This window comes from Trachypithecus francoisi, unplaced genomic scaffold (assembly GCF_009764315.1).
Source record: "Trachypithecus francoisi isolate TF-2019V2 unplaced genomic scaffold, Tfra_2.0 Lachesis_group12, whole genome shotgun sequence".
In the NCBI taxonomy this organism is placed as follows: Eukaryota; Metazoa; Chordata; class Mammalia; order Primates; family Cercopithecidae; genus Trachypithecus; species Trachypithecus francoisi.
In genome coordinates this window covers 45,526,582-45,537,905 of record NW_022681457.1, presented here as the reverse complement: position 1 = coordinate 45,537,905, position 11,324 = coordinate 45,526,582, and positions in this window count along the sequence as shown.

The following is an 11,324-nucleotide window of genomic DNA, read 5'->3' as shown; positions in this document are numbered from 1 at the left end:
AATTTTCTGTGTTAATTGTTGTTGAGAGAGAAAATAGACAAAGCACTTTGAATTTGTGTGTGAGTTTTTTCTTCTCAGACTGGGCCTCTCTCTAAAGTGTAAAGAACTCTGGGACTCTGGATGTAGATGAAAGAGGTGGATTTTTGTTTTGAAAGAAGCTGAGGGAGGGAGGTGGATGTGTTTTGCTATGTTTTGAATTTAGTTTTTTTCCTGCATTGTAGAATCTGATTTCCTACAGAAAAGTTCAGCATCTGTTTTGTGATTTGATGAATGGCTTTGAGCTGTTAATTTAATTGCCTCCTAGTAAGACACTAATGACCTTTTTGTTCCACTAAATACTAGTGTGTTTAGTTATAAATTAACCATAACTAAACACTTGGAGTTCCAATACTTAACAATTCATATTGCTCAGGTTCAGGCTGTAGCAACCAGGGTTGGTGTTATATATGGCCTGTGGATTTTGCTTCCAAAATCTGTCATAGGTGGACAGGCCATTAAACTTCTCATAACAGCAAATTCAGAGAAAAAGTCCACTGCAGTATAAGCAGACAAAGGAGAAGAAAATAGAAAAATACCTCAACACCTCTCTAGGTCTGAGAAATCTCATTTGATATTTTCAGGGTAGGAGTTGCAGACTGGAGTTTGGATGTTTCCAGTCCCAACTACCTCATAATTGCCTATTCTCTGGGTAGCCAACAAGCACAGGGTAGTGATAGGGGAATTAATCCAAAAGTTTGGGACCCCACATCTATCAATCAGATTTCAAATTTTCCTCCAAGAATGAGAACATCTTTATATATTTCATGGGAATACATATTAATTCAGCACTTCTCCAGCTCTTCTCATGTGGCTACTGAGTGTTGATTTGATTGGTTATTGAAATTAGGGCATTGACACTCCCACTGAACTTTAATTGGCTTCCTCGTGGAATTCTGCCAAGTAAGATCTTCTCCCAAAGGCCCCCAACTAAACAGGGAGGCCACGGAAGGTCTGGGTCTGCCTTTGGCAACTAGAGTAATGCAATTGCTTGGGACATCTACATCATCAGAAGATTTATTCCCTGCCTTCTTTGAAATAGCACTTTCTCACTAACTAGGAATTCTGCCAAAGTTCCAAGATAAATATTTTTGGAAATCTAATGATATTTGATTTCCTCAAAATTGAGACAAAGATAAGGTACATATTCAGGAGAAAAAAAAAAAAGGCAGGAATCTCACTCTCCACTCCTAGCTGAGGCATATTTGGTTTCCAAACTGCCTACAAATGGAACAGCTGCAAGAAATTGAAAGTGAGCTGAAGCTGGAGTGAAAGGATTGCATTGCTCTTTCATTTTCAGGACTCGGGGGAGCTGTGGCATGGAATTTGGACCTCCCACACATGGACATTTATAGCAAAGCTGGTATAAGAGCCAAGGGACACCTTCACCAGAAAGAGCAGGGATTTATAAAATTGAAGATTTGTGATAGTCATGTTAAAGAGGATAAAGGAATAAGTGTGTAAGCCAAATCTTGAATTCTTTTATTTAATCACTCCCACCCTAAACAACAACAACAAAATTGTATTTAGCATTTCAATTGCTGTATTATGCTTTAGGTAAAATGATAACTTATTATTGAGATTAAATTTGAATCCTTTACAGGTATCCTGTAAAGATTGATATTGTTAAACCTCAGGCCCTCTATATCTTTAGCTATTAGAAAAGAATGTATAAGCACTTTTTAAAATAGTGATTTCAATTTTTTATTTTTCTGGAAAGACGTGTTTCTAACCTTAGAACTCGCTCATAGCTCTTCATGTTAAGCATGGCCATGATGTTCATGTTAAGAATGGATTTTAATATCTCTCAAGGTGAAACTCTACATTGAACATGCAAATCACTAACATCAAATTCATCAACCAATACTGTTAGCTCAACCTTCAGAATAAACCCAGAATTAGACTGCTTCTCACTACCCTCACTGATGCCATTTTTGTGTGAGCCACCATTACCTCTTACCGTCAGTTCCCAGTTGATCTCCCTGAATCTAATTCCCTTCAGTCTTTTTGTCAAACCATATCTCAAGGCAGATGAAGTTACTCTTGTCAATACTTGCTAAGAGCTTTTTATACCACTCAATGTTAAAGTCTTATAATGGCTTCCTAGGTCCTACATGGTCTTCTCCCTATCCCTTCCTTATTCTTTCTCTTCCATCTCCAGTCAGTTTTCATTCAGCTACTCTGGCCCCCTTGCTGAAATGGAGCTAAGAGTCTAGGAAGACTAAGGTGGGTAGTTTGCGTGAGAAAGTAATTCAGAGAAGAGAGCTGTGCAGAGAAAAGGGCTGTAAAGAGACAGGGAGAGCCCAGGATAATTACAGAGGATTCCCCTTGATTACCCACCAGAGTACTAATCAGCATATGCATGTGAGGAAACTACCTGAGGCCAGGGAAAGGACTTTTCAAAGGGAATGGAAAGAATAGTACCCAGTGCTCACAAAAAGCTAGAAAGAGCCAGACTGGAAAACTTTGCATTTCATGGAACATTGGTTAGAGCCTTTAGCAGGGTCTTAGTAGTAGAAAATAATTAGCTCTCAACAAAATGCCATTCTTGTCCCACCTAACAGATCTTAAAAAAAAATCTGAAAAAATTAAATTATTTCAACTATATTAACTGCATTGCAGAACCAAGTATAAGAATATTTATAGGAATATAAAAATGTCTAGCACTGAAAATGGTAAAATCACAATATCTAGCATTGCTGAAAGATGAGCAGACATAAAAGAGGCAGAAAAATATGACTTTGAATAAGAAAACTCAATCAATCAAAACTCATCTGGAACTGACACTGGTATTAGAATTGCAGACAAGGACATTTAAACATCTATTATAATTGCATTTCAATTATTCAAAGAGCAAAATGGCACATAGAAGTCATGAGATGGACTCAAATCTAAGTTCAAGAGAAAGAAATATACCTGATATAGCGATAGATTGTATTTGGGACCAGAGGAGGCAGAGCTAGATGGCTGAATAGAAGCCTCCAGTGATTATAACTTCAACGAGAATACCAAATTGAACAACTATCCACATACAAAAATACCTTCATAAGAACCAAAAGTAAGGTGAGCAATCACAGTACTTGGTTGTAACATCATATTAAGGAAAGAGGTACTAATGAAGATAGAAAAGACAATCTTGAATTGCCTACACCACCCCTCCCCAACCCCCTGACAGCAGCTGCATGGCATAGAGAGATAATTTATGAGTTTTGGGGTAGGAAAATTCAGTAATTGTAGGACTTTGTATTGGAACTCACTGCTGCCCTGTCACAATGGAAAGCAACATGGAGCAGAACTCAGCTAGGGCCTATGGAGGAAGCATTTAGACTAGCCTCAATAGAGGTGAATTGCCTATCCTAGAGGTTGGACCCTGAGTTCTGGCAAGCCCCACCACTGTGGGCTAAAGAACGCTGGGGTCCTAAATTAACTTGAAATGCAGTCTAAAGCAATAGGACTGCAATTTCTGGGCAAGTTTGTTTCCATGCTGGGCTTGGAGCCAGTGGACTTGGGGTGCATGTGACTTAGTGACACACTAGCATGAGTGGCCAAGGGAGAGCTTTCCTCACCCCTCCCCTGACCCCAGGTGGTGCAGCTCACAGCTCTGGGAGAGACTCCTTCATTCTGCTTGAGAAGATGAGATAGGAGAGTAAAGAGGATTTTTGTTTTACAACTTGCATACCAGCTAAACCATGGTAGAACAGGGTACCAGTGAGAGTCCTGAGGCCCCCATTCTAGGACCTTGCTCCTGGATGTCATTTTTAGACACATTCTAAGCCAGAAGGGAACCTGCTGCTTTGAAATTAAGGGTCCAGTCCCAGCAGATCTTATCACTTGTTGACTGATAAGCCCTTAGGTCCTCAATAATCAGCAGTGGTAGCCAAGTTGTACTCGTTGTGGACCTTGGGTGAGACTCAGAGCTGGGCTGGCTTCAGATGTGACCTAGCACATTCCCAGATGTGGCGGCTATGGGGAAAGACTCCTTTTTCTTGAGGAAAGGAGAGGGAAGAGTAAAGAGGACTTTGTCTTACAGCTTGGGTGCCAGCATGACCACAGTGGGATAGAGTACTAAGCTCCTGGGGATCCCTAATTCCAGGCCTTGGCTCCTAGACAGCATTTCTGGACCTGCCCTGGGGAGGAGGGTGCCCATTGCTCTGAAAGGAGAGACCCAGGCCTGGCAACATTTACCACAAGCTAACTGAAGATCCCTTGGGCCTTGAGTGAACATTGATGATAGACAGGCAGTGGTCACTGTGGGTCTTAGGTGAGACTTAGTACTGTCTTGGCTTTGGGTCTGATTCAGTGCACTTCTAGTGGTGGTGGCCACAGCAGTGCTTATATCACCCCTACCCCAGCTCCAGGCAGCTCAGCACAGAGAGACTCCATTTGTTTGGGAGAAAGTAAAGGACAAGAACAAACATTTCTGCATCATATTCCCAAGGAATTCTGGATCTCACCCAAGACCACCAAGGCAGTACCTCTATGAGTTTGCAAGAGCCACAGTTTTACTCGGCTTGCAGTGCCCCCAAGCAGATATGGCTGCAGTCACCAAAGATTTACATCACAACCCCCGAGTCCCTTTGAAAACTTGAAAATCTCCCAAGAACGATGGGTACAAATAAGCCCAGATTTGCAAACACTACAATAAATTCCTAACTCTTCAATGAGTAGACACAGATGAACATTTACAAGCATCAAGATCACCCAGGAAAATGCGACCTCACCAAACAAACTAAATAAGGTACCAGTGGCCAATCCCAGAGAGACAGAGATATGTGACTTTTCAGACAGAAAATTCAAAATAGATGTTTTGAGGAAGCCCAGTAAAATTCAGTATAATACAGAGAAGGAATTCAGAATCCCATCAGAAAAATTTAACAAGGAGATTAAAATAATTAAAAAGTATGAAGTAGAAATTCTGGAGTTGAAAAATGCAATTGACATACTGAAGTCCCTTAACAGCAGAACTGATCAAGCAGAAGAAAAAATTAGGGCACTTGAAGACAGGCTATTTGAAAATACCCAGTTAGAGGAGGCAAAAGGAAAAATAATAAAAAAGAATGAAGCATGCCTGTAAGATCTAGAAAATGCCTCAGAAGGGCAAATCTAAGAATTATTGGCCTTAAAGAGGAAGCAGAGAGAGAGAGAGATAAAGATACAAAGTTTATTTAAGGGGATAGAGCAGAGAACTTCCTAAGCCTAGAGAAAGATGTCAGTATTCAAGTACAAGAAGAGTATAGAACACCAAGCAGATTTAACCCAAATAAGACTATCTCAAGACATTTAATAATCAAACTCCCAAAGGTCAAGGAAAAAGAAATGATCCTAAAAGCCACAGGAAAAAGTAACAAATAATATACAAAAGAGCTCCAATCCATCTGGCTGTAGACTTCTCAGCAGAAACTGTACAGGCCAGGAGAGAGAGGCATAACATATTTACAGTGCTAAAGGAAAAAACTTCTATCCTAGAATCAGTCTAGTGAAAATATCCTTTAAACATGAAGGAGAAACAAAACAAAGACTTTTCCAGATAGACGAAAGCTCAAGAATTTTGTCAACACCAGAGCTGCCCTACAAGAAATGCAAAATGAAGTTCTTCAGTCTGAAACGAAAAAGAACATTAATGAACAATAAGAAATCATCTGAAGGTGAAAAACTCACTGGTGATAGTAATTACACAGAAAAACAAAGAATATTATAATATTGTTATTGTGGTGTATAAACTCATATCTTGAGTAGAAAGACTAAATGATTAACCTATCAAATAATAACTACAACAACTTTTCAAGATAAAGACAATATAATAAAATGTAAGTAGAAGCAATAGAAAGTTAAAAAGCAGGGGGATGAAGTTAATGTGTAGAGTTTTTATCAGTTTTCTCTTTGCTAGTTTGTTGTTTATGCAATCAAGGTTAGGTTGCCGTCAGCTTAAAGTAATAGGTTATAAAATCTTATTTGCAAGCCTCATGGTAATCTTGAATCAAAAAACATACAACAGATACACATAAAATAAAAAGCAAAACATTAAAACATAGAGAAAATCACCTTCACTAAAAGGAAGACAGGAAGGAAGAAAAAAGGAAGAGATGTCCACAAAATAACTAGGAAACAAATAACAAAATGGCAGTAGCAAGTCCTTTCTTATGAATAACACATTGAATGTAAATGGAAGAACCTCTCTAATCAAAAAACATAGAGTGTCTAAATGAAATTTAAAAAAAAAAAAAAAACAAGAAAAAATGATCTCTTACCCACAGGAAGCACACTTCACCTATAAAGACACATATAGACTGAAAATAAAAAGATGAAAAAATATATTTTATGCAAATGAAAGACAAAAATGGTACAGGAGTAGCTAAACTTATATCACACAAAACAGATTTCAAGACGAAAACTGTGAAAAAAGACAAAGAAGTTTACTATTTAATGATAAAGTGATCGATTCAGTAAGAGGATATAACAATTGTAAATATATATGTACCCAACAATGAAGCACCCAGGTATATAAAGCAAATATTGTTAGAGCTAAAGAGAGAGAGAGATTCCAATACAATAATAGCTGGAGAATTCAATACCCCACTTTCAGCATTGGACAGATCATCCAGACAGAAAATCAACAAAGAAATGTCAGACTTACTTTGCACTATAGACCAGATGGACCTAATAGGTTGTAGGATACAAAACATTGTATCCAGTGGTTGCAGAACACACATTCTTCTCCTCAGCACATGGATCATTGTGAAGGATAGATCATGTGTTAGGCCACAAAACAAATCTTAACAAATTTAAAAAAATTAAAAATATATTAAGTAACTTCTTTGGCCACAATGGAATAAAGCTAGAAACCAATAGCAAGAGGAATTCTGGAAACTATACAACAACATGGAAATTAAACAATATACTCCTGAATGACCAGTGGGTCAAAAAAGAAATTAAGAAGGAAATTAAAAAATTCCTTATAACAAATGAAAATAGAAATACAATATACTAAAACCTATGGGATATAGCAAAAGCAGCATTAACAGAAAAGTTTATATAAATAAGTGCCTACATCACAAAAGAAAAAAACTTCAAATAAACAACCTAAAGACACATTTAAAGAACTAAAAAATCAAGAGCAAACCTAATCCAAAATTAGTAGAAGAAATAATAAAAATCAGAGCAGAAATTAATGAAATAGAAACAAAAAAATATAAAATATGAATGAAATGAAAAGTTGTTTTTTGAAAAGATAATACGGTAAACCTTAAACCAGACTAAGAACAAAAGAGAGAAGACCTAAATAAATAAAAGCATGAAAAAGGGACATTATAACTGATACCACAGAAATTCAAAGAATCATTAGAGGCTACTATGAGCAGCTATATGCCAATAAATTGGAAAACCTAGAAGAGATGGACAAATTCCTAGACACATCCAACCTATGAAGAATGAACCATGAAAAATCCAAAACCTGAACAGGTCAATAACAAGTAATGTGATTGAAACCATAATAAAATGTCTCCCAGAAAAGAAAATCCCAGGACCTGATGGCGTCACTGCTGAATTTTACCAAACATTTAAAGAAGAACTAATACCAATCCTATTGAAACTATTCTGAAAAAAATAGAGGTGAAGGGAATGCATCCAAATTCATTCTATGAGGCCAGTATTGCCCTGATACCAAAACCAGACAAAGACACATCACAAAAAGAAAACTACAGGCCAATATCCCTGGTGGACCTTAATGCACAAATCCTCAACAAAATACTAGGAAACCAAATATATCAATGCACTAAAATGATTATTCATCATGACCAAGTGGGATTTATCCCAGGTGTGCCATGATCATTCAACATATGCACATCAATCAATATGATACATCATATCAATAGAATGAAGGAGAGAAACCATATGATCATTTTAGTTGAAGTTGAAAAGACATTTGATAAAATTCTACATCCCTTCATGATAAAAACCCTCAAAAAACTGGATATAGAAGAAATATACCTCAACACAATAAGAGCCATATATGATAGACCCATAGCTAGTATTGTACTGAAAAATGGAAAACTTAAAGAGTTTCCTCTAAGATGTGGAACAAGATAAGGATGCCCACTTTCACTACTGTAATTTAACATGGTACTGGAAGTCCTAGCTACAGCAATCAGACAAAAGAAAGAAAGGGCATCCAAATTGGAAAGGAAGAAACCAAATTAGCTTTGTTTGCAGACGATATAGTCTTACATTTGGAAAAACTTAAAGACTCCACCAAAAAATATTCGAACTGATAATCAAATTCAGTAAAGTTGCAGGATACAAAAACAATATACAGAAATCAGTAGCAGTTCTACATGCCAACAGTAAGCAATTTGAAAAAGAAATCAAGAAATTAATCCCATTTAGAATGGCTACATGTAAAATAAAATACATAGGAATTAGCCAAAGAAGTGAAAATCTCTACAATGAAAAGTATGAAACATTGATGCAAGAAATTGAAGAAGACACAAAAAATTAAAATACATTCCATGTTCGAGGGTTTAAAAAATCAGTATTGTTGAAATGTCCGTACTACCCAAAGCAATCTGTAGATTCAATGCAATCCCTATCAATATATCAATGACATTCTTCATAGAAATAGAAAAATAATCCCAAAATTTATATGGAACCACAAAGGAACCTAAACAGTCAAAACTATCCTTAACAAAAAAGAACAAAATTGGAGGAATCACATTACCTGACTTTAAATTATACTACAGAGCTATAATCAAAACAGCATGGCACTGGCATAAAAGCAGACATATAGACCAATGGAATAGACTAGAGAACCAAGAAATGTATCCATACACTTACAATTAACTCATTTTTGGCAAAAATGCCAAGAACATACTTTGGGTAAAGGACAGTATCTTCAATAAAGGGTTTGGGAAAACTGGATATCCACATACAGAAGAATGAAACTAGACTCCTATCTCTCATCATATACAAAAATCAAATCAAAATGAGTTAAAGAGTTAAATCTGAGATCTCAAACTATGAAACTACTGAAATAAACATTAGGGAAACTTCAGGATATTGGTCTGGGTGAAGATTTCTTGAGTAATACCATAAAAGCTCAGTCAACCAAAGCAAAAATAGACAAATGGGATCACATCAAGTTAAAGCACATCTGTACAGCAAAGAAAACAATCAAATAAATGAAGAGACAAACCACAGAATGGGGGAAATTTTTGCAAACTATCCATTTATCAAGGGATTAAAAACCAGAATATATAAAGAGCTCAAACAACTCAATAGGAAAATGTCAAATAATCCAATTTTAAAATGGGCAAAATATCTGAATAGACATTTTTCTTTTTTTTCTTTTTTTGTATTTTTTAGCAGAGACGGGGTTTCACCGTGTTAGCCAGGATGGTCTCGATCTCCTGACCTAGTGATCCGCCCGTCTCGGCCTCCCAAAGTGCTGGGATTACAGGTTTGAGCCACTGTCCCTGGCCGACATTTTTCTAAAGAAGACACACACATGGCAAACAGGTATATGAAAAGGAGCTCAGCATCACTGATCATCAGAGAAATGCAAATCAAAACTATCATTGCATCATCAACTGGGATATAATCTCCTCCTAGTTAAAATGGCTTTTATCCAAAAGACAGACAATAACAAACACTGGCAAGGATGTTTAGGAAAGGAAACCCTCATACACTGTTGGTGGGAATGTAAATTAGTACAGCCACTATCGAGAGTAGTTTGGAGGTTCCTTATAAAATGAAAAATAGAACAGTAATATGACTATTATTGGTAATATGACCCAGTAATTCCACTGCTAGGTATATCAAAAGCAAAGAAACCAGTATTTTGAAGAGATACCTGCACTCCCATATTTATTGCAGCATTATTCACAATAGCCAAGATTTGGAAGCCATCTAAGTTATCCATCAACAGAGGAATGGATAAAGAAAATGTGGTATATATACACAGAGGAGTAGTATTCAGCCATAAAAAAGAATAAGAGCCTGTCATTTGTAACAACATGGGTGGAACTGGAGTACACTATGTTAAATCAAATAAGCCAGGCATAGAAAGACAAACTTCACATATTCTCACTTATTTGTGGAAGCTAAGAATTAAAACAATTGAACTCCTGGAGAGAGAGAAAGAGTAGAATGATGGTTACCAGAGGCTGGGAAGGGTAGTGGCAGTGGGAGTGAGGGGGATGTGGGAATGGTTAGTGGATACAAAAATACCATTAGAATGAATAAGATCTAGTATTTAACAGCACAAGAGGGTGACTATCATCAACAATAATTTAATGTCCATTTAAAAAATAACTAAAAGAGTAAAATTAGATTGTTCTAACACAAATAAATGATAAATATTTGAGGTGATAGATACTCCATTTATCCTGATGTGATTATTATACATTGTTCACCTATATCAAAATGTCTCATGTATCCCATAAATATATGCACCTACTATGTACCCACAAAAATAAAAAATAAAATAAAAATAAAACATTAAAACATTAATATAAAAAATACACTATATGATATTAACAACAGATTATACCAGGTTTTCAACCTTTTTTCTTATTACCTTCAAGGAGTCTTTTTGGACATTTGTTTTCTAATCTCCTCCATTTCCCATGAAATTTATAACCACACATGTATCATATAATATTTTGTTTTTGTCTCTCAAGAGCTAATTTTTTTCTTCTTAGGAGAGAATTTCCTCTGTTGAAAATGTATGAATTATATATTATAGATGGAAAGATGATTGAAATTGCAGCTATAGTAAAGGAACTATTCAAAATTAAATACTCAGAAAAAAAAGAACTTAAAAAAATGTAAAGAACATCAGTAAATGATATAGTTTGGCTCTGTGTCCCCACCCAAAGTTCATGTCGAATTGTAATCCTCACATGTCGAGGGAGAAGCCTGGTGGGTGGTGATTGAATCATGATGCAGACTTCTGCCTTGCTATTCTCCTGATAGTGAATGAGTTCCCACAAAATCTCATTAATTAAAAGTGTCCGGCACTTCTCCTTTTTCTCTCTCTCCTACTGCCTTGAAGAAGGTTCCTGCTTCTCCTTCACCTTCCACCATGATTGTAAGCTCTTTGAGGCCTCCCCGGCCATGCGGAACTGTGAGTCAAGTAAACCTCTTTTGTTTATAAATTACCCGGTCTCAGGTGGTATTCTTTAAAGCAGTGTGAAAATGGACTAATACAGTGAACCATGGGACAACTTTAAGTGGCATATTACAAATGTAATTAGAGTTTTCAAAGTATATAGAGAAAGGGAGAGACAGAAAGA